This window comes from Cibotium barometz, chromosome 56, assembly GCF_041138505.1.
Source record: "Cibotium barometz isolate CiBa-2024 chromosome 56, ASM4113850v1, whole genome shotgun sequence".
Taxonomy (NCBI): Eukaryota; Viridiplantae; Streptophyta; class Polypodiopsida; order Cyatheales; family Cibotiaceae; genus Cibotium; species Cibotium barometz.
The window spans coordinates 31,537,846-31,556,772 of NC_141101.1; the positions used below are offsets into that span (position 1 = coordinate 31,537,846).

The 18,927-nt window shown below is 41.8% G+C and overlaps 1 pseudogene; it reads right to left on the reverse strand.

The window, feature by feature from the left end:
- Positions 1 to 8,250: 8,250 nt before the first annotated feature.
- LOC147607124 (uncharacterized) lies at positions 8,251 to 9,464 on the reverse strand (annotated as a pseudogene).
- Between the last annotated feature and the right edge of the window lie 9,463 nt (positions 9,465 to 18,927).

The following is an 18,927-nucleotide window of genomic DNA, read 5'->3' on the forward strand; positions in this document are numbered from 1 at the left end:
GGCGGGTCGTCACACTAGATATGTTCTCCCCGGGCTCAAGAGGAGTGCCAATAGATCTGCATGAAGTCATCTAGAATCGGTCCAAAAAATGGTTTGAGCATACTTTTGCTGCAAAAAGAAGATGCCCTTTGGAGTCGTAGATCTCAAATCCAAGAAAATAGTGAAGCAGGCCGAGATCTGTCATCTCAAAGTGGGTCTCCATAGCCTTCATAATGGAAGTAATCTGGCTAGTCCATGAACCTGTGAAGACAAGATCATCCACATAGACAATCACAATGGCCACTGAAGAGCCGTCAGAAACAACATATAGCAGTCGGAATCTAAAGAGGTACACCGTAAGTCTAGCTTCACTACTAGGAACTGGTCAAGTGTGAGGTACCACTGTCTACCAGCTTGCTTTAGTCCATGTAATGCCTTCCACAGTCGCGATAGACCCAATCCTCCTTGCGTGAGATCCAAAATCCAAGAGGTTGCTCCACGTATACCTCTTTCAAACCATTCAGAAACACACTTTTGACATCCATCTGGAAAACATGCCAACCAAAATTAGCTACCAAAGATAAAACAGTGCGTATGGTGGTCATACGAGCGGTGGGAGCAAATGTCTCGTCAAAGTCGACGCCTGGGCGCTGTGTGAAGCCCCTAGCAACTAGTCTTGCCTTGTGCTTGTCAAGGGAACCATCGGCTTTGTACTTTGTCTTGAAGATCCATTTTGTAGAGAACTTTTTGCTTGTTGGGCCTGGATACCAAAAGTCCAGGTATTATTCGGCTCAATAGTCTCCAGCTCCGTCTGTATGGCACTCTTCCAGCAATCATGCTGGAGTGCTTCCTCCACCAAGGAAGGCTCAGCTGGAGCATCTTGAATCTGCGTCATGAGGGTGAAGTTCACGAACTGTGCACCATCAAAGTCCTGCCTCTTCGTCTGGAGCCGTGCTACTGGAGGCGTGCAGAACATCGAGGAGCTCGAGGGTCTGGCGGTGGTGGTAACTCTGTAATGCCTGAAGAGGATACCGTCGAATACAACCAACCAAGAATGTGCTTCTCCTTTGGTGGTACCGCCACATCCGCAGGAGGGTCCTTAGCATCATCACGATCAGAGTCAGCATCTGAAAGAGCATGATCCGAGGAAACATCTAGCTATTGTATAGAAGTCACAGGGGTAGGGGTGGGGGTGGTACTAGAGGGTGTAGCTGATGGAGGAGGTAGTGTAGGAATGACAGGAGGTGCTGCCCCCTCTGAGGATGTAATGAAAGTGTTAGATATCCGTAACGTCGCTATACGGGCGTTACCACAAGAGGGGACGGCCTCTGGCTCACCACCCAACCATAGAGGAAGAATGAGGATTGCCCCTCATCCCCCAGGCTATATAGTGTGGACGGTAGGCCACACTAGCCTGGCCGCCCATGACTCCGCATGGGTGTCCTCTCCCACTGAACCCCGGACATGGCCTACGTGACATTACCCCCCCTTAAGAAGAGTTTTTGTCCTCGAAAACAAACTGGGGAAACCTTTTGGAAATTGCACTACGGTGTTCCTAGTTGCCACCTCCTCATCCCTATCTATCCATTTAACAAGTACCTCCTAGTACACTTTATGTCGGGTTTGTCTGTCACGATACTGTAGAATCTTTTCAAGTTCATGTGGCATCTTTGGTGGCTTTATCAAGTCCACCAAAATCTCTGGAGAAACTGCGTTCTCTAACCCGTGAACTGATTTCTTCAGTTTACTGACATGGAAGACAGGATGGACTTGAGAACTCTCCGATAACTCAAGTTTATATGCTACGTCCCCAATCTTCTTAAGGATTTTAAAAGGACCACAATATCTCGGAGAAAGTTTATCACACTTTCCCGTTTTCATGGTTTTTGACTGCGCGGGAACCTTGAGGAATACAAAGTCACCTTCTGCAAAGGTCACCTTTCTTCGTCCTTTATCCGCATAAGTTTTAGCGCGATCCTGAGCGCTACGAATGCTCTCTCGTGCGGCTCTGAGCATATCATTCATATCTTCAAGGAAATCCTTGACAGATTGAATCTTCTCCTTTTCTAGGCCTACAGCCATCGGAGATTTCGGCTGGAATCCATACATTAACATGAATGGTGTAAATCCAATCGCGCTGAGTGTTTGGAGCTGTTATAGGCAAACTCCAATAAGGGCAAGTACTCTTCCCAATTAGATTGCTTCTTACTAACATAAGAACGCAACATATCCTCTAGAATTTGGTTAACTCTTTCAGTTTGACCATCAGACTCCGGATGATCTGCTGTACTCATACTCAGAGTAGTATCCAACTTTTTGAAGATTTCCCTCCAAAAATGACTGTTGAACTTTCTATCTCTATCCGACACTATATCTGCTCTGCGGGCAGGCCATATAGCTTGTAGAGATGTTCAATAAATAGTTTTGCCAACTCTGGCGTTTTTACAATTTTCTTCGTGGCAATAAACTTTGCCATTTTAGTTAACCTGTCCACTACCACCCACACCGAGTCATTCCCTCGACTCGTCTTGGGTAAACCGGTAATGAAATCCATGGAATGCTTTCCCATTTCCCTTGAGGAATCTCCAACGGATGGAGTGGTCCTCCAACCTTAAGACGTTCATGTTTATTGACCTGGCACTTACTGCATTTCAGCACATAAGTCTGGACATCCTTAAACAAACTAGGCCAATAAAACTGTCTTTTTACTAGTGCATAGGTCTTCTGAATCCCAAGATGACCCGCACTTGGACTATCCTGACTTTCTTTAAGAATTTGGGCCCGAAAGTCACCAATAGTTAGTACACATACTCTACCCTTGTAAAGTAAGTACCCGTCGTCAATGGAGTAATTAGCATATTTCTCCCACATGTCCGGTCGAGCTCGACCGCCGCTACGGGCAATCCGACGTGCCATTAACTGGGGAAGTCATTGGTAAGCAAATGTCTAGTAGTACTCACGCAAGCCGTGATTTGGTATTTCAACCAAAACCCCAAGGCAAATTTCATGCCTTGATTTTGCATCATGTCATTAGCACAGAAGCTAATGTACTGGAGAGCACTCTAGTAGCGCAAGTTCTTAGACTATGCTACTAGATATTTGTAGACTACGCTACCATGTTGCATCACCAACTTGTTAAAACCTCTCCTTGGAAAGCTCTACGGCCATAGGAGAAATACTTTCTCTCTTAGAGTAACATCTTTGCACAAGCATATGCTCTAGAATCTTGTTGAGTTTCTAACTACCATCAATCTACGGATGGTTAAACTCCACTCTAACTCAGAGTAGATGTAAGTTTTGAAAATTTCCCTTCAAATATAACAATCAAACTTCCTATCTCTTATGCCATACTATATCTGCGGGCAGACCATATAGTATGTAGAGATGTTTGATAAAGATTCTTACACCACTACGGGTGTCTGGAGTTACATCCAATCACTTACAACTCTTTGTTGCTATTACCAGACACATCCCTTCAAGTATTGTCTGGACTCACACAACTATTCGAGTTTATGTGATATTTGAGGATATCCCTCCTTTCCTTCAAGAAAGGTTTTTGTCCTCAAAAACTCTACTCTCAAGCGGACTAGGCGCTAGTGTCATAGGTCCAAGAACAAATCTAGACCGTGTTTAATATCATATGTTATATTCTTGAGTCCTTCCAAGAAACTTTTAAACATCTTGCAACTTTTAATATCATATGTTATATTCTTGAGTCCTTCCAAGAAACTTTTAAACATCTTGCAACGAAGATGTGGTATAGTGTCTACGCACATATGGTGGTACTATTGATAAACTGCTTTGCAACAGATCAGTGGTTTTATATCATATGTTATATTCTTGAGTCCTTCCAAGAAACTTTTAAACATCTTGCAACGAAGATGTGGTATAGTGTCTACGCACATATGGTGGTACTATTGATAAACTGCTTTGCAACAGATCAGTGGTTTCACACTTGTAACAAAGTGCTTCATTGTTTCATATTATTACCCTTCATAAGCGGTTACACACTTATGAATCATTTGGGTGGGTTGTACCATCTATCAAGAAAAATTCCAAACTACTAATAACCACATTATCAATCCACAGATAATGACTGAGCTTGCTGCGAAGCCATAGGTTGCTAGATAATTGATGGTAATTACACAAGCCCAATGTGTCATTACATCATACATTCAATATAAATGCAAACATCACAGTACTTCGTGATGATGAACTTAGGAATTTCATCCTATCCCTGTTTGGTGTTGGTATGAAGTATAACTATGAGAACATTATTTGTTGCCTCCTCATTATAGCGGCAAAGCTACCTACCCATCACAGGTGGCAATTCATCAAGCTATAACCGATGACAAGCAAATAAACGAGTACTCTTGTAAGAACTTCATAACCATATCTCACACCAAACTCATAATCACTACGGATTAAATGCCAGGGCTTGCAAAATTGAATGTTGTCTAATAGGTAGAGGGGATCATCAAACTACAGATGACCTTGACAACTCACTAGGACTAGTGATGTGTAACTTTTAAGTTACTCCACTCTCCTTGCTTATTCCATACCATCGAACAAATCGAGGGAACAAATCGGTCCCTCGATTTGAGCAACATCAACATATTTATGAGTACCTCGAGACTCATGGATTGTGGTTCGGTAATTTAAAATGTTGATCTAGAGTATCTTTCACTCGAGGATCTTAATTTTATTAGCAGCTATGTATTAGTAGTGAGTAACTACGTACCCACTATCATCACACTAGTAGCTCCATACTAGTCTGTGAGTAACTCCGTACCCAATGGCGTACCTCCCCCGAGTGGGAGCACCATATACAACCATCTATAACAAGATGCTTAAGTCACTTGCTACTAAGAAGTGACTACACAAATTGACCCCTCCATTGCACATTGCAGTACAATCTCTAGTATTACAACACAAATTTTTGGACGTCCTTATCATAGAGGTCAACTTTAAAACTAGTGCATAGGTCTTGTGGAGTCTCGGCTGACCTAACCACACCACTGGTGACTTCCTACAAAAAATGTGGCGCCGAAGTCACCACCTATGTACTTTAACTCCGTAAAGTACATGGTCTTCATCTATCATCTATGGAAAGTTGTAAAACATTCCTGCAATGGATTTTTATCACCCTAAAATTATTGTGCACTATTTTAGTGTGAAGAGCTTTTTTCTTGGGTACCATGGTTCACCCCAAGCTCTCATCTGCTGTTGCTAAATTCTCCGATTTAACAAAAGATATGTCTGCCTCCGAACACTCCAGTTCAGTCCCAGACTTTGAGTTTACTTCTTAACACTCCGGTTAAGTCAAAACTCACCATATACAGTAGGATTTACCACTAAGCTCTCTGGCTTAGCCTCCTATCCTAACTCAGCCCGAGTTTATGTACACTACATACGTCGAATCCGATACTAACAACAACCAGGCTCGTCTGGAGTGAGATACTACTCACTATTGCCATGTAAAACCTTATTAAATCCTAGAAATGCTCCACTCATTCCCCAGGGGTCATACGACTTATAGGGTTTACACGCACATGAACTTTGTAAGCAAAATAGCCTGTCATGCAATATTACAATTGCTTACGTAGGAAAGTAATATATTTCCCAAATTCATATGGTAGCAACTAAAATGTGCTCATAATCGCACACTTATGTTGAACATAGGCAAGACTACGCTTGCAAAATGCTATAGGGCGTCCCCCATGCATGAAACTATCCAACCAAACTAGTCTTACTGCTAACCTCTAGATTTAGATCACTCCGAAACTAAATCACTCTGTTAGCACTAGTACACCATCATGGTCTTACTACCTAGAGCTTCTTCGAACTCTGTAATAACTGGGTTTTATCCCAACTTATGGCTATATTTGGTAATTTTCAAAGTTCAAATTTTATCTTGCACACTTTATCACTACAGACAAGTGTACATACAGACCTGCCAAAGAGTCAAGTTACATGCACAAGCCTTGGCGTCCCATTCCACCAAGACTACAATCGATTCCGTGAGAATTTGATGTCCCATACCATCAAATTACCACCAAACCAATTGATGTGACATATAAAAAGGCTCTTTCCCCCCTCGAAAGATCATCACAAACTCTCGAGCAGTGGGATGTCGACGCATGGCAATAAAAAGAAGAGAAAACCATGCTAGTAAGTTTAAGAACAGTTCTCTTCGTCGATCAACTTCTATAAGGGCATTGAGCATTACATCTCAAGACTATACCCCTTCAGATTCACCTTTGATTTCTACAAATCAATCCTAAATCTGCTATTATTATCTAGGCATATGCTAATCCCTCATATTAGTACTCCTAGATAAACCATTCAATTGAGTACTGCTAGCAGCACTGCTAGCCCCTTTATCCCAAGTAATACACACCTTAGGGATTACTTTTACAAGGCAATCTTCGTGACTAAATCAAACTAGTCACTACTCTCTAGGCCCAAGTAGTGACACTATTTTGTTACTACAACAAGGGCCAGCTTGCCTCTACGGGCTAAGGCTCTCTTGTTGCTACAAACAGTAAGCAACTTGTTTGGACACAAGGCATAACCACATCAAGACTACGCTTGTACATGGTTCTCATTTGCCAAAGTTTATCACAATCTTCTAGCAACTGTTAAAAGATTGTGAAGGGTTATGAGCACTACGGCTCAATTAGGCTTACCTTGATTTCTCGTGATAAGCAGTTTGTCTAATTTGGGCACAACTGACGCCATTACCGGTCCTCTTAGCCCAAGTAAAACACACCGCAATTTTAGATTTACACTATAGCCAAACTACGTGACTTTGCTGGTCAATACTAAGTCTATGCTCAGCTTAAATTTAGTCTCTCTGAACCAAATGTGTGATCACCACATGTGCTACCCTCGATTCACTTCGAACTAGGACCAAGTCACTCCGGACTAGACCTCGGACTAGACCTGAGTGGTGACACTGCGGAGAAGGTGTGTCTACAGAAGAACACATTTGTTTGTCACTACAGAACAAACACAAATTTGTCCGAACAAAAACTTTAACTCTAGCAAGACGACGTTCGCAAAAGTGGAAATTGAAATCTGGCGAGGCTACACTCCCAGAGTCTTCATAACAAAAATAAAAATGATCGAGAGGCTGTGTCTTGCCGGGATTATCCCTTGCGGGGATTATCCCTCCTCCCCATCCGAGAGAGAGGATTTGTTTGAATTTAGTTCATTTTTAATTTCATTAAAAATTAATAATGATATATATATTAAAAAAATAAAAAAAATTCTTCTTCTTCTTCACTGGTGGCCGCCGCTAATGGCTGGCCGTCACCGCCCCTGGTTGGCCGTCCCCCCGGCTGGCCGTCGCCCGCTGGCTGGCTGGACTGGCTGGCCCCCGCCGCCTGGCTGGCCTGGCTGGCCACACAGACCAGCTTCAATGCAAGCCAGCGCAAGCCATTTTGTTCACGCATTTCAGCTTTTGTTCACGCCTCCCCCCACTCAAACGTTGCATTTCAGCAAAACACGGGCCTGGGCTAGCCAACGTATTCTTCTAGCATCTCAAGCTGGGCATCAACGCTAAGACTCTTTGCCTTTCCAAGGCAAGCCCCCCCTTGCACAACAGCGCTACGTGAGGTAGGGGGCTACTGTTCGCCCCCCATACACAGTAGCTCCCACACGGAGCTTTAACGCAGCTCGTGGGGCTGCCATTGCCATGGGGATGGTCTTCGCCCCCCATCCTTACACACAGGCTTCAACATTTTCTTTCGTAGACAATTTCAACATAGAGAAAAAAAAACAAAACGAAAATTGCTTTGCTTACCTGCGTTTTTGCTTGCTGTGTGTGACGGGGAGAGAGAGAGAGAGAGAGAGAGTTCTTCCCTTCCAAATGTTTTGGCCGCCTCCCTCCACACACTCCATTGTGGAGATAAGGGTGAGAAGATGAATGGTTGAAAACCATCGGTCCCCCGGTCATGCGCAGACTCTGACGACCCCATTGAACCACGCTCTGATACCAGTGTTAGATATCTGTAATGCCGCTATACGGGCGTTACCACAAGAGGGGACGGCCTCACCACCCAGCCATAGAGGAAGAATGAGGATTGCCCCTCATCCCCCAGGCTATATAGTGTGGACGGCAGGCCACACTAGCCTGGCCGCCCATGACTCCGCATGGGCGTCCTCTCCCACTGAACCCTGGACATGGCCATCCGGTTTACCGTCGGTTACAGGCATTACAGCCTACGTGACAGAAAGACTCATCGAACACAACATCACGGCTCATCGTCATGGTCTTGGTGTCTGGATCATAAAGCCTATGTGGAACTTCGGGTCGGAAGAGCTGCGGAAGAGGTCAATCTGGCCTATGCCAGAAACAGGGATCTCATGGTTGTCACCCATAGTGACGGTCTGCCCATGAGTGGGGGTAACAGAACTAAACTAGGACTTTTGGGGATTCGTGTGCTTGGTAGCACCACTATCGACCACCCAAGTGCCTGACTGCAAGGATGCAAGAGCGGTTTCTGTAGTCGCAACAAGTACAGAACCCGCGTGCTTCGTTGAGGAAGATGCAACTGCTATCGAGGCTGTCGGCTTCTCCTTACCGCCGCTCTCTTCACGCTTCTTCTTTCTGCATTCCGCTTCCTTGTGCCCTGGCTTTTAGCAGTAAAAGCACTCGATGTCCTTGTTCTTCTTCTTCTTCTTCTTGTCTTTCTTCTTGTCTCCCTGAGCAACCAATGCTCCATCGGCATCAACAGCACCACCAGCTCTGAAAGCTGAGTGCCCCTCGATCTGTCTCAGGGAAGGAAGGATCTCGTCCCAGGTAGGGAAGGAGGTACGTCTTGAAGTCAAAAGACTCTGGAAGTAGGGGTCAAAACGAGGTGGAAGCTTGAAAAGTAAGAGGCCAGCCATGCGAGTCGAGGTGATATCGCCACCGACTGATACAAGGTCGTCCCAGAGCTCCCGCGCATGCGTCGGGTCAACCCATCAAGTGAGTTGAAATTTTTGAACCGGAGGTTGTAAAGCTCCCGTTCAAGGGTGATTTGTCTGGCGAAGGACTTCTCCTCAAACCGATCAAGAATCCGTCTCCATAGGGAATGGGCATGCTCCTCCATAGATACTTCCTTTGTGATGCGATCTGAGAGGTTCATCATGAGAAAGGTGAAGACTCTGATGTCCCGGTCGACCCACTCGTCGATCTGATCCTGAGTAGCAGTGGGGAGGGATGGTTGGGTTGTCGAATTGGTGAAATCATTCAACCAATCCCAGAGCCTATGGTACGAGATGATGGTTTTCACTCTGGTTCTCCAAACTGAGTCGTTGTGCAAATCCAACTTCTTCTCCTCCACAAACTGGGTGAGAGGATAATTGTTGGATGTGGCGTTGACCAATGCCGACGTGGTCGCAGAGGAAGAGGGAGGTGTCGAAGTCGCAGTCGAGGAGACGACCGCCTTTTGGGCTTGAGCCTGCTGCCCTTTCTGCTTCGTGGACGGAGTCGACATGTCGGGTGTGCGCTTGGTGCTGAGCTTGGACAGGTGGCTGCTCTGTAGACAGGTGCATTTGCTAGAGAGTGCAGGTGGCGGCTGATCTGCTGCTGAAAATGCAGGTGCTGCTGAAAACGCAAGTGCTGCTGCTGCGTGAGTTACACGACGCTGAATTTTGCAAGCACTGAAGCTGCAGGCTGCAAACGCAGATTCTCAGCAGAGAAATCCTGAGGTTTTGGTGATGTTCACGCGCAGAAAAGAAACTCCAGCTGCTGCTGTAGCCCTTTGTAACCTAGTGATAACTGATACCATGTGAGAATGCATAGCGAAAGTAGAGGAGAGTGTCACGAGAGCAGGTGTGCACACCTTGTGGGAACGCTAGCACGAGAGAGAGAGAGAGAGAGAGAGAGAGAGAGACTCAAACTCCAGCTACCCTTATGGAAACCATACAACCATGTCCCTAGCCTCCACCTTAGGTATCCTTATGTAGGTCACTAAGTGTAGGTAGGACAACCACACGACCAAAAAATGTAGGGGGAATTAAAAAAGGCATGGGAAAAATAAGGGTGGACCAGAAATGACCGGTCGGACCAAATCTGAATGGTCCGGCCATGCAACCTACATGAAATGCAAAGGGTGGCCAGTCCGGGACACATACTAGCCATACAATAATGCACTAGGGCGAGGCACCAGTGATGAAAATTCTAGCACCACCCACCCTCTCTCTATCTTCTCCATCCAGGGGTCTAGACTCTCTCTCTCTCTCTCTCTCTCTCTTTGTGTATTTGCTTGGGAGTAGGCTACAGAGATGGATAGTTTTCTTTTCTCTTGCTTTTGGAAGTGGATGTCACGGGCTGAATATGCCTTTGATTTTCCTTCTTTTTTTGTACACAAGCATAGAGGATGGGTTCTTTTAGAGGCCGAGATACATGGATATATATATGCCACATGGAGCCCATATAGCAATAAGATAGCTTTCTTTCCATGTATTAAATAAACTTCATAAAGATACACTGCTAAACTGGGCAAGGCACATCTCATGTGCAAGTTATGCAAGAGTCTTCATGGATTGAAGCAGGCACCCAGGCAATGGTATCATAAGTTTGATACATTTATGCACCAAGGATTCAAGAGAAGTGCTGAGGATCCACATCTTTATGTGAAAAAGTGGAGAGACCGACAACTTATTATGTTGATACTTTATGTGGATGACATGTTTATTGTTGGTCATTCCGAGAAGGACATTGCTGACAAGAGATGCTTTTATTTGAATCATGCTTTTAGTTTTTTTATGTCCGCTAGAGACGAGCAACTAGAAGCTCATATACAATTCTTGGAGAGTCAGTCACCATGACCTCTTATTTTCAAAGCAAGCTCCTGAGCTACCTATTGCATGGTAAAATGACTCACACTGGTGACTCACACTGGTTGTTCTTGAAATTTGTTTAGCTAAGTGGAAATGTGTGACTCATACAGAAATCACATAAACTTTGTGTTAGGCATTAGTGGCATGGACCTTCAAGGCCTCAGCATGACATTTTTAAGCCTTCTTCCAAAGGAATGGGCAAGGTGAAAGAGCACATTGTATACTAACATGTAGAAATATTACATCTGCCGTACACATGGTTCCACCATTTTCCAAGAGAACCTCGCGAAAGGACACTAGAAGTGAGTCAAAGGGAGCTTTAATACAGAGGCAAAAAGTAGAGGTCTTCGCAAATCCTAGCCGCCTCTCAAACACTTTATCAGACCAGGTAGTCCATATTGTATGACAAAGAAACCTTTGGTTTTGCCTGCTTGTATGATCAGTCTTGTAGATGAGCAACTTGCTTGGTGTACCTATGCAAGCCCTTATCTCGAAGCTACTTGACAAGGGAGCAATCTTAAAAATAAGCTTGAATATCTAAAGAATTAGTTGAGGAATCAATGATAATTGGTGGAGACGGTGGTCCTTGTCTCTACAGGTCACTTAGGTACTCGAGATTCTTCAAGTGATTCTTCACATCTTCAAGCTTCTTTTTAAGATTGCTCCCCTTGTCAGGCAGCTTTGAAGTAAGCGCCTGAATAGATACAGCAAGCAAGTTGCTCATCTACAATGAACCTTTGATATTTTTTGCTATGATCCTAATGGAGCTATTGTTGTGTCACTGAAATATCAAAACTTGTCTTGGGAAGGGTCAATAGCTCTTGCAATTTTTACAAACAACATATTGTTTAAGTGATTCTTTAGACCTTCAAGCTTCTTTTTAAGATTGCTCTCCTTGTCAGGCAACTTTGAAGTAAGCGACTGAATAGGTACAGCAAAGGCTTGGGCATGCTGGGCTTCCAGTTGGGACTTGGGCAACCACTATAGGGGCATGACCCAACTTGTACTACCCGATGCTCGTTACATGTTCTAGAGTCTGCCCACCATTGCTTATGGCTATGTGCCACATCTCAGTCCATTTGGAGGGCAATCTCTTTGCTGCTTTATAGACTAGGAGCGCAGGAGGGTTTTGTTACGTGGGGTGCTGTCTCTTGGCTCCATTACTAGGCCATTACCAGGCCCACATTTGTTTTTTGAGGCGGAGGATGATGATCCAGTTCTTATGCTCTCGAGCTCCAGCTACTCCAGAGGATCTTTGGATATGATACCTGCTTCTGCTAGATGGGATGATCCTCAGAGTCGTGTTGCAGTTTTCTCATACATCGCGAGTATCACCCCCTAGTTTTTCGGCTAATCTAGCCTCCTGCGTCCCTCGAGACCAACAAGGGATAGTTTAATTTGAACAACAAATGATACATCATACAATAATGCCATTAGAGTAAAGATGGTAAAAGAGGCACATCATATATGGATAACAAACCAAAAACTCTACGGCATATGCCACGGCTCGTATGCACAACATGCGCTAGAAATAGAGAGTGGATACAAAATAGAGAGTGGCTTTAGGATAAAGGATGGACTAGGAATCAAGATCACAAAAGTGGGGAGAGAAGAGAGGCCTAGAGCCTAGAGGCTAGGATGAAGATGAGGATGAGGATGAGCTATCAATGCAATCTAAATCCGAAGGCTCATCAAGAGAGTCATGAGAGGACTCTTAAATGTCAAATGGTAAGGCATCCTCGTGCTTATCCTCACTAATGAGGTTACCATCATCATCGAATGACGGCTCTCTAGGCAATGAGATATATATGTGTGTGTGTATATATATGTGTGTGTGTGTGTGTGTGTGTGTGTGTGTGTATATATATATATATATATATATATATGTATGTATGTATGTATGTATGTATGTATGTATGTATGTATGTGTGTGTGTGTATATATATACATATATACATACACACACACACACACACACATATGTGTGTGTGTGTGCTTTCTCTCTCTCTCTCTCTCTCTCTCTCTCTCTCTCTCTCTCTCTCTCTCTCTCTCTGTCTATATATATATATGTATGTATGTATGTACGTATGTATGTATGTATGTTTAAATGTGTGTGTGTGCACACAATAGTTTTGTAAAAAGATAACTTTTTTTTAAAATCACATTTTTTATTTTTAGTACGTTTTTTATTTTTTAGGATGTTTTTTATTTTTTTAGGACGTTATATATTTTTTTTGTGGAAATTTTTTTTTTGATGTATCGTGTCTAGTATATAAAAAACGCATTTTATAGTTGCTTTGGCCCAACTAGGTGGGATGTGTTGAAATATACAAGTGAATAGGGTGTGTGTGGGAACAAGCTCTTGGATAGAGGCTGTAAAAGAGAAGATGTAATTGTGAAAGAACCTGTGAAAAGGTGAGAAGAATCTATTGGGAGAGAATAAAGGGTAGCATGAGGGAATTTAGAAGTGTGGAGATATTCTGGGAGATATTCAGGAAAAAGAGAAGAGGTGGAGAGAATCAGGCAAGAGGTGGAGATATTCTGGGAGTGAATCATGGAGAAATCAATGGGATTTGATACTTGATGTAAACTCTATAAATTGAGGCATAGCCCTAATGAGAATTTGCTGGTTTTTGAGTATCCATGCCTACATTAATCTATGTGCTAATTATTCACTAATTATGTCTTAATCACTTGCTAATCACTTTGTTAATTATGTTGATTCTAGTGTTTGATCCACCATAGCTCATCATTAAGCTCAAATTTCAACATGGTATCAGAGCCATGCCTAGAATCAACCAGGTTTATGGCCCCATTAGTTGATTAATCAAGATTAGTAGGTAATTAGCAAAAAATCAAGTTTTTTAGTGAGTTTTCACTTCTCCCCTTCACCCCCAGCCAGTGGAGGACTCCATTCTCCATGCACAGTCAACATTAGGTCTTGCCCTTTTAACACAAGCTAGCCTACACATCTAGCTTCAAGCCCATCGAAACGGCGCAGCAAACCGCCGAAGGACTCAGGAGATTTCGCGTTTTTCGCCGGTGCCTTTTTTCTCTGCAGATTTTGCCATTGCTACTTCATCAAGTCAAATTGCTTCAATTCCTCCTAGCCCAAGAGGTAATCAAGCATGCTCTACAAGCTGGTGAAGACAGAAATCAATTTCATCAAGTCTACAGTGAGATCCAAGCTCTTCATCAAATCTGCAGGTGACTTTGGTAAAACAGAGATTAAGCTTTCATTATTTGGTCAAATCTTGTGTTTCTTGGCTTAATCCTCTACTAGACTCATTGCTATTGATGCCTTTGAAAGCATTTGAGCTCATTTGAAGTGGAAGGCACCAGATCTGGGCTCCCCGCATACTCTGTTTTCTGCACACAAACCAGAGCATTAATTTACTAATCAGTGATTAATCAGTGCTAATCACTGTACTTTGGTGCAATTGAGGGTTCAAATTAACCATTAGGTATCTGATACAGATCCCTAAAGCTTCAGATTGCAAATCGGAGTTGGTTTGGTACTCCAACCATCCCGTACAAATTGGTTACCCTTAATTTAATGTAATTTCTGGTGATTTTATGCTGATAAAATTGTTGTAATTATCTATTAAACACCAGATTGAGTTGTAAAAGGGTAGACACTGCCCTTGAATCTTGAATTTGGATCAAGAGGTAAGACCCCCTTCACTTCACCATGAATTCAGCACAGGAAACAGCCAAATTTAATGGGGAACAGTTTTATACATGGCAAACAAAAACCATGTATTTGCTGATGAGGAAAAATCTGTGGGGATTAGTTGAAGGGAGAGATGAATGCCCAGAGAGAGGAGAAAATGAGTGGAAGAGTAGGAATGAAAAAGCATTGGGACTTATTGCACTCAGTTTAAATGATGAGATCATTCATCATATCACAGGGATACAGTGGGCAAAAGATGCATGGGATGAACTCAATAAATTATTTGGTACACAAGCAAAAAATTCCAAGATAAATCTATTAATGCAATTCTACAAATTAGACATGAAGGAAAGTGAACCTTTAATCACACACTTGAACAAATATAAAAGCATTAAGCAATAGCTGGCAGCTATTGGCAAAAAGGTAGAAGATGATGAAGCATTAGCTGTACTTTTGAAAAGTGTGGACAAAGGAGATTATGAAAACATTGTAGCAACACTAAAGAATGTACCTGAACTGAAGATACACGAGATAGAAGCAGCTCTACTAGAGCAAGAGAGCAGAGACAAAGAGAAGAAAGAGCTTGACTCAACAGCAAGAGAGGAAAAAGCATTCTTCACCGGAGGAGGATTCTCTCGAGGACGAGGACGAGGAAGAGGCAGAGTAGGAGGGAGGACCTTCACTTGCCACAAATGTGGAAAGTCAGGACACATGGCGAGAGACTGCTACAGGAAACCCAGTGAAGAAGGAACGACATCGGCAAACTTCATGGAGGCTCCAAGGGAAGTGGAGTCGGATCATCTTTTCTGAGAGAGAGAGAGAGAGAGAGAACCCACAACCCAATGTAACCTGCCCCAATAAAGTAAAACCACCTCTGAGCCACCGATGATGTAGGCCAAGTGGTAGATGTATGTGTGAGCACTTTAGTCAAGGTCGCGGGCACTTATAGTAGCCTTGGACACATTGAGAGAGAGAGTGTCAAGGACTATGGAGTTTAGGGACTTGAGGCACTGGTCGCGGGCTATCAAGTAAGAGGGAAACTTGATACAGGGTCCAGGAGTGCTAGGATTATTCACTTGAGGGGAGGTGTTGAAATATACAAGTGAATAGGGTGTGTGTGGGAACAAGCTCTTGGATAGAGGCTGTAAAAGAGAAGATGTAATTGTGAAAGAACCTGTGAAAAGGTGAGAAGAATCTATTGGGAGAGAATAAAGGGTAGCATGAGGGAATTTAGGAGTGTGGAGATATTCTGGGAGATATTCAGGGAAAAGAGAAGAGGTGGAGAGAATCAGGCAAGAGGTGGAGATATTCTGGGAGTGAATCATGGAGAAATCAATGGGATTTGATGCTTGATGTAAACTCTATAAATTGAGGCATAGCCCTAATGAGAATTTGTTGGTTTTTGAGTATCCATGCCTACATTAATCTATGTGCTAATTATTCACTAATTATGTCTTAATCACTTGCTAATCACTTTGTTAATTATGTTGATTCTAGTGTTTGATCCACCATAGCTCATCATTAAGCTCAAATTTCAACAGGATGGGGGGTAGAAGGCTATCAAACCAAGTAACGCACTATGCAAACTGCAACAACATCATTAGCCTATATAGGCAAGGCGTAGCAAGCCTAGCTAGGTGCACTGGGGGACAGGAGGCTACTGGCATGTGTTAGCCCATTCCTAGATAGTGCTAAATACTAAAGCTCTCTATGTTGCCTTATTGCGGGTGTATATTCCCAGTAACGAAGCTTTCCCCTAGGTGCAAGTGTTGCAAACAAGGTAGAAGGCTCAATTCTAAAGGTAGCGTACCGTGAGATTATCATTAAAGGCATTCAACACTTGCAGATTCTAAAGCTTGGAGAATATTTTTGGGAAGAGGCCATTGAAGAGGGAATTGGAGTTGTTAAGGGAATGCGGAATGTGGAATGGTGAGATTGGTGATTTCAAGCTGGAGCGGGCTGGAAAAGTTGACACAAGCCACTAAGACGCTGACAATGTTGGCAAGCTAGCTTTGTGCATGGAGAGTGAAGTCGCCTCTAGTCCAATGTTTTACAATCAAAATGTCATTCGGACTCTCCGTTGAAGACCAGCTAGTCAACCAACGAGATCCAATTTCAAGTTCTAGTTCACTTAGATAATTTCTTTCTAGTCCATCAATATCTTCCTTGACATACGCAGTGCCAGAACCCTCTAAGATTCTCCTTACGTGTCCTAGCACTTCACTCAAGGACCGCTTCGTCGCCCCCTCGCCCATCGTACCGGAAGCACACCATTTTAACCATACCGAGGCTGGTCAAGACCTTGGCAGGCTTTGCCACAAGCGATGTCCTCCCTGCCGAGCTATTACAATGTAATTCTCCTTAGATTAAACCATAAGCCAAATGCTTCCTCCGCATTCTGACGTAAGGCAATCCTTTAGAAAAATAGAGTTTCTACGCAAGTAAGAATTTCCCGTTGAGTTTGATTCCACAAGAACCTTTTTCTCAGTATCCAAACTTTCTTAATGAAAATCACAATTCTAGTATCTTGGTAGCCCACCTATCAATTACAATGAATTTCTGACTTATTTCTTGATGATTCCGGTCTAAGGAAAACTTCTCTAAATCACTAGTAATCCATTCTTTGTACTGAAGAAATGGGAATGGTCACAAGGTTTTGCTTAATTTCTGATTCGAGAGAGATAGGTAAGCATCTTACTGGCCCACCATTCTCACATGGTCGTGATCTAACCATAAATTACTCGTATTTAATCCTAGCTTTGATTCCTAAGGATTTTTCTTCTATTTATCTGATAAATAATGGAATTAAATAAAGATAAATCTTTTTTCAATAATCCATTTGTGAATATGCATACATCATTTTATTGATTTATTTGTATAGAAATATCTTAAAATATTCTTTTCTCCATTTTGAACCTCAACATTAATATACCATAATTTTCTACATGAAATTATGGTAGTGAAACCTTCTCTTTTTAACATCGAATTTATTTTATGCATTTTCTAATTAAAGTACGATAAAAATTTCTCTTTTAAATAAATAAAAATACCCATGTTTTGAAATATGCCAAGAATTCCTCTTTTAATATTTAAATTTTTTGTATCTAGAATATCGTGGGAATTCCTCTTTTGTATCTTTTTTTTACATGAAAAAATAAATATAACAAAAATTTCTCTTTTCTCTATTTAAACAATTATGCATAAATACTATAAAAGTATTTTTCATAAATATGACAAAAATCATTCTTTTAGCATAAAATATCTATGCCTAGAATATGATGGGAATTCCTCTTTTTTCTATTTAAATAAATATGCATAAATATTATAAAAGTATTTTTTCATAAATGTAACAAAAATCATTCTTTTAGCATAAAAATGTTTATGCCTAGAATACAATGGGAATTCCTTTTTTGTATTAAAAAAATTATGCATAAAATAAAATTTATTTTTTTAAATTTTACCATAGTTTTGCTATATTTTTTGAGAATTCTCAAAATTCTACTTTTAAATAAATACCCATAATTATGAAATGTGATAGGAACTCCTCTTTTAAACTAAAATTTTGATTATGCATACATAGCATAATTATAAACATAATTATATTTAGCCTTTTGATTATTCTTAAAATATCCATTCAACTTTACTATATGAAAATACTTACAAAAATATTAGCATAACTCTCTTTTAATCTTAAAATGAATTAATATGCTTTTTCTTAATCATAAACAAGCTTAAAAGAATTTAACATCATTTTTAACTAGATTAAAATCATAAAAATATTTAATATGCTTCTCTAGCATATCAAGCCTAGAGTTTTGATTAAGATAATGAGATTATCATTAAGATCCATCCTTCTACCAAGGATCTAACCATAAAGATGATTAATCTTTCAAAAGGAGAGATTTACTAATAAAAAAGATATTATAATTAAGCATAAAGATTAGCATTAAACCATTTAAACATTATGAATCATTAAAAAGCTTGATTTCCAGAAAAAACCATTGATTAAAAAGCTTCCCAAGCATTAGAGGGGTTGGGAAGAAGATTATCATTGAGAAAGATAGAAAAACACCATGGATTAAGGCTTACCCTTGATTTTTGTCAATGAGGTAGCACGATATGATGATAGTAGTGTAGATGAAATTTCTGCTATCATCACCGGTCCAGAAGAAGATTGAGGATGCAACTCCACAATATGAGATTTTAGATGAAGAGTCCGAGTGCTTGCAGGGGAGGAACTTTTCAGACCTCGACCATGGCGTGTGACACATGTCGTTGAGTCGAACGATGGGGCAGATCCATTCCAAGAGAAGATCTGGAGGCACCCTTGCAGAAGGAGCTTGACAAAGCAGACAAGGTAACTTCCTTTTACCATGCTCCCCAAATTTGATATATGGGGCCTCTATAGCATGTAGACCCCACATATGTGATGCCATGTCCAT